Genomic DNA, 6,607 nt, shown 5'->3' on the forward strand with positions numbered 1-6,607 from the left:
CTCCCAGCTGGAGGAAAATAGAAGAGTGGCAAAGGGAGTTTACTCCTATTACTTTTGAAGCCATGACCCTAAAGAGGCATACGTCACTTCTGAACACAGCCTGATGGCAAATACTTGATTTCATGGTCCTGCCAAACTGCTGCAGAAGTTGAAAGTATAGTTTTTAAAGAGATGACAATGTGTTCAGCTAAAACTTGATTACTACAGAAGAAGGAAAAAGAATAAATAGGGTAATGATTAAGAGTTTCTTCCATACAGCTATAGTAAAGAAGGCAGCGATTGACTATATAGAAAGTTGAAATGAGGTCAAGAAATTTTGGAACAAGGGATTAATTGTTGGATTTGTTAAAATAGAGCTTACTAGTGGCATTGACTTATTTTCAGTGGAGTAGTGGGAATGTAAGTCTGATTGCTGTGATTTGAAAAAAAAAAACTGGGAGACTTAGGAGTAGAAACAGTAAATATGAAACAGCAATAGTCTTAACTTTTAAGAAGATGGCAGCAGTGCTGGTTTCCAGTCAAATTCATCTTTCTTGAAGTAAAATGAGGAAAGAAAACACAAGGTCACACAATGAAAATTTTAAAACTTGATGCATATTTAAAAATATAAAATGTTTTAAGTTTTGTTTATGTCCTGACTTGTTCCAAAATGTTTTATGTAAAGAAAAAAAAAATGTTTGTGAAGAATGAGCATGGCTAATGCAAAGACAAACAAAAGCAAGCAAAACTTTAGAAAAAGGAGAGGCAAATCTCAAAATTTTTCAGCCTCTATAAACTCCATAGAATCAGCATTAATGAGAGAAATACCAACACAGATTTGTTCCCTTGGGAGCAGAACTTAATAACAAAAGGCAGCATAAAGATAGAACAATTCGATAGCACTTATTTACAAATATATATCGTGTGTGATCAGATAATGAATATATCTCAGCAGAGCTGGAAAGATTGTAAGCCAAACTAAAGCAAGGGAAAAGATATTGAGAGAGTTCTTGAAAACCTCAATATATTCATAACTCCAGGATTCAGTGATACACAAAGATGCTCCAAGAATTGCTTACTTATATTATATCACTTTAGGCAATATTTTGATGGAAATTCAAAGAACAGGAGAACCATGTAAGTTAAATTGACCAAAGGAGCTTTCTTAATAACAAATGACTAATAATTTCAGAACGCCTCGCTTACCTTGACTCCTAGACATGCAGTCAGGTAAAGAATCAGACAACAAATAGAGCATGGAGGAATTCAGAAATTATTTAAAGACAAATATTTTAATGTATTTGATTTTGCACCTCTGATTGCTCTTTTTTTCCTTTAAAATTTTGAGAAGGCATTGTTTTCATTCATACTACTAAAGACTTTTTTAAAGCATTATATTTTATGTCAAAATTTTATGCATGTTACAACCACTTCATAGATAAGGAACCAGCTATTGAGAGATTGAGAACTGATATTTTCATAAGGTAAAAATTTTAAAAAGCAGATTTGTTTTACTTCAAAAATCACTTTTTGTTTCATTACATCCCATTGGCTTCAGCAGTCATGTGTGATTCCCATTCTGTGAAAGTATAATCAGCAGTTAGTGTAAAACACAAAGTATATAGAACATCACCAAAATTACTCCTTCATAACAGGTAAAGCAAATGGAAGTAAAGAAGGAACAGTTTCCTTAGTAATCTGTCCTTCATTAATTGCTTTTCAACTAACGTAGTGGAATGAGTCTATCTGAACATCTCAAAAAACCACTGCTTTTGGAAATAGATTAATTGGTGTAAAAATAGAAAATATCCAACTGGCTATTTGACATTTCCCCATTCAAAAGTGATTTGATTGAAAGCTTTACCTTTTGACTAATAACTTTTTTATTGTAGAATAAAATAAATTATGTCAAATTAAGAATGAGATGCTTATACGAATAGCAGAATAGCAGAAACTAAACATGTAGGAAACATTTCATTTTCTCCAGAAAGAGTGTGTCATGGGTTTTGCAATATATCTGTATTCACAAAATTTATCTTCTTTCTAATAGCAACAGCAAATTCCTTCTAGTAACAGATAATAGCCTACTTGATTCTGCCTTTCATCCAAAAGGCTATTTTTGTTTATAGATGATGGGAAATATTAAATAAGTTAACCTCTGTTCTCACCTGAACACTTGATGTTACTTGTGAAAGCTGCATATACATCTAGGTGTTCCTGACAACTCCCAGCTTTCATGTGTCTGGATGAAAAGTCACAGGGCACTTGGAGTCTTGAGGTTGAGGCAAGTTCAATCAAAACATATTGGAGCAATCTTGAGTGTAAATGTGAAAAACAGCAGAACATGTACTTTATAGCATGGACAATTTTAACAAAGGGATTCCCTTCTCCCTCCCTTTTTTGAATGAACACATGTAAACCGTAAGAATGAACTAATTCAAGCTGTAAGAAAGAACTACTTAATATCCATATGCACACACACACAGATGCATACTGACCCACATTTTTGGAAGATAAATAGCAAAGGTAAGACATTTATTTTCAAGCTTGTCAGAAAATTCCCCTAACTAAGCATACTGCTTTATAATATTTACATTCTAAATATTTTGTTGAACTCTATTGCATTATTACCCAAAGTTATATTTTTTAAAATTCCAAAACAGTCCAACTAACACTTGTGAATTTTTATAGTCTACAAAATGATCTTTTCATAGAATTTCTCTTTCAGTGTCCAACTAACAGGCAAATACTATTACTATCTCTTTCTCATGGTTAAGAAAAATGTTCAGAGGGATTAAAGTCACCTGATTGTTAAGTGGCTATTACCAAATTCTGGAATTAATAACATCAAATTTATTTCTAATTGCATAGCAATGTTGGAAAATAAGTCTTCCTAGATATATGTTTTTCAATATTTTTTTAAAAATCACACTTTATCTGTTCCCTAAAACCATAATATTCTTATAAATAGGGAATAGCTCTTTGAAAAGAAGGTCATAATAAGTCACATATTTTATAAATAATAGCATTACTGTGAAAATTGATTTTGAATATCAGTGATAAAGGGAATAAATAAAAACAGCAAATGTATATTCCTATAGCAACTGTTGGTAGAGGTCAGTGAGCCTTAAAATTCTGGCTTATTACATGGAGGCAAATACTGTGTATTTATTAAAGTAGAGTTTCCCAAGTTTTTCAGGTTAAAATAATATCTATAAGACTTATAAAAATGATGGGCTGCAATCCAGATAGAATGAATCAGAATATTCTAAAAAAAAAAAAAAAGACCTGAGAATCCATATTTTTAATAAATAAGCTAAGTCATTCCTATAATTATAAAAGTTTGGGAGAAACAGTCAGTATACCTCACAAACTTCTAAGGGTAAAAAGGAATAAAGTTAAGCATATCTCCTGTTGTGTTCTAAATAGCATTGTGTGTTTCTGCTATGTTTTTAGAAATGCATACACCCATGTAACCCATAATACAACCAAGATATGGAATATTGCCATTATATATTACCAGGAATTTCTGAATGCCTTTTACAATCAACTTCTGCCCAACATTGCGTAGAAACAATGGCTTTTTAAAATTTTTTCCACCATAGGTAAGATTTGCTTATTCTATAAAGTCATAAAAATGGAATCAAATAATATTACCCTTTGTTTAAGGCATCTTTCACTCAGCATAAGGTTTTGGAAAATAACCCATAGTGTTGCATGCACCAGTAGTTTGTTATTTCACTGAAGTGTTCCATTTTATTATTTATCCATTCTCATATTGATAGACATGTGGAATGTTTCCAGTTTGGGGCAATTATGAAGAAAGCCACTATGAATATTCTTGTACAAGTATTTTATGAACACATGTTTTCATTTTCCTTGGGTATATACTTAGGATTGGAATGGCAGGGTCATAGAGTAGGTATAGTTTTAATTTTATCAGAAACTTAAAGACATTTTCCCAAGTGGTTCCAGCATTTAACACTGCCACCAGTAAGTTCCAGTTATTCCATCATTTGGTGTGTTTTCAGATTTTTTTTTATTATGGTGTTGATTGGTATTTTCTTGGTAACTAACGATAGTGAGAACATTTGCATGTGCTTAATGATTATTCAGAGATATTTCTAGTGAGTTTTCTGTTCAATACTATGCATGTATCTGGTTTGTTCCTTTTTTGGTAAACTCTGACCTTCTGCACTTTGGGGCAGATGTACTTATGAAGACTATGTAATTATACATAACATGTATTTTCTGTATTCTTGGCAACTTTCCCTCTTTATTTCTTTAATGAATTATAACTATAAGCTCTAAATCTTAAGCCTTTATTTTATTTCATATGTGTTAGTATAAAGTATATTACTTTTCATTGCTTTCTAGATAGTTTGAAATTTCATTTTTTAAATTTTTTTCTTTGATTCTATATTCACCTACATGTGTTTTTCCAAATTCCCAAGTAGTTATTTCTTAACGTCCTTTTTATTATTCATATCTAACTTTATTAGATTATAATAAGAGGAAATAGCCTATAAAATCATAATATTCTAAGTCTTCCTTGTGGCCACAACTTCAAAGGTTTTACTAACAGCTTACGCTAGTGGATATTTATGTAATATATGTATGTTGTTTATTTGAGAAAGTTAATTTTCTAATTTTCTTTTCTTTTTATCTCTTCTTCCCCCCAATTCATCTTTCATTTCTTCTACTTCTCTATGATTTTTAAAATTTTTATTATAAAATTAATTTATTATAGAATTTATTTTATTATGAAATCAATGTCATTTTTATGATGATTATCTCTTCCTAATGTACTATTATTATTCACTAATAATGCCACCGCCCATATCTTTATTCCCAAATGTCAGTATATCTAACATGAATATTCCTACATTTGTGCTCATTTTGTTTTTATGTACCTGTTTTTCTATTGCAAATGATTATTTTCAACCTTTCTTTATCACTTAGTCTAATCTTGTCATTGCTTTGTAAATAGCCTTTAGTTGACTTGTTTTGTATTAACCCAATCTGAGACTGCAACATAGGATAGTTAAGTCTATCCACGTTCTATATAATGTTACCTTTGAAATGTTATTAGATATGTCTATTTAATCTATGCCTACCCTTACATTGTTTCCCATTGTTTTTCTCCTTTCTTATTTCTCATTACTTTTTAAAAATTTCTGTTCTTTACCTAGTTACCTGAGATATTTTACTACATTTTATGTTTCACTGATGACTTTATTCTTTTCCTGTTATTTTCCACTGCACTTTCCCCCTTCCAATAAGTGACCTTTTTAATAATTTTATTTCTCTTCTCTTTTCTCCTGTATATCTCTCCCCTTTCTTTAAGAATCTTTAATGAGATTCTGAAAACCTTTTATTCCCCCCTCCTTCCCACAAACCTCAATTTTTACTGAAATTCTTCATTCATTTTAGATTGTCTATTATTACAGTGTCACTCAGGGTATAACTCCTTTTTCCCCAAAATATCTTATTTAGCACAGTCCTGTTATAGTTAGCCGTTGATTCTTAGTTTTCCATATTTGGAGGACTCAGGTCTGCTTCATGTGTTACGTGAGATTTTCCTCAAATGTGGTGCTTGTAGATTTTCCTCAGGTATAGTACTTCTGTGATGTCTCTAAATTCTTGTATCTCTGTACAGATTTTCTTTTCCCTTGACTATATAGATATCTTTGTGGGATATTAGATAATTTGGTTGAAATCCTTTCCTCTCAGTCATTTATGACTATTATTTAATAACTGTTCAACATCTAATATCAGACTAATATTGTACACTTTATAAATTGCTAATGATCGTTATGACTGAAAGCATATAGATATTTTTCTTTAAGATTAGACTTCAGCAGTATTATCAGGATATGCTAAGAATTGTGTTTTGTCTGCTTTTGCTATGTATTTATTTCTCATCAATTCATCTTGAATTCTCTAGGCTCTTTTAATTTTAAATTGAGCCTCCTCAACTCAGGGAAACTTTCTTCAATAATTTTTAACTACTTTAATTTTTCTTTTTTCTTCTACTGGAATTCTAGATACATTAAGTGTTCTCAACACATTTTCTTTTCTGTCAACATTTTCCTCCCACTTGATAAAAGTGCTTAGGCCTTTGTACCATGGCCCAGTTGGAGGCTGCCCTGAGAAGCAGATGGAATTAGCTCAAAAGCCAGGGTAGGCGCCTAGAGGTGGGAGTTGTCAGCTGATCACATTTCTCGTGTCTAGGCAGCCATTCCTCTCAGGAGGGATCTGAGCCTCACATTTCTGTGCCTGGCAATAAATGGTAGGGAGAAACATCTACATCTTTATCCTGTTTGTTTAAAGAAGCATTAAAGGACATATCAACAACATAATAAGGTAACATTGCTTAAATATAGAAAATAAAGAAAAATTAAGAACAAGATTTTGAGATTAAAAGGAGCCAGGAATGCAGCTATGCATGACTATAAATTGTGCGTGAAAGGTCAAATTTTAAAAGTCTAAGCTAACACCTAACTGATAGGAAGAAATTAGACTATTTAAAAAATTCACTTTATCCTTAGATTAAGACTTTATAATTACTTACATGAATCACAACTTTCCTTGGTGCAATGATCAGACGGAATTTCTTCCCCAGCGT

The sequence above is a fragment of the Camelus ferus genome, chromosome 12, assembly GCF_009834535.1.
Source record: "Camelus ferus isolate YT-003-E chromosome 12, BCGSAC_Cfer_1.0, whole genome shotgun sequence".
NCBI lineage: Eukaryota > Metazoa > Chordata > Mammalia > Artiodactyla > Camelidae > Camelus > Camelus ferus.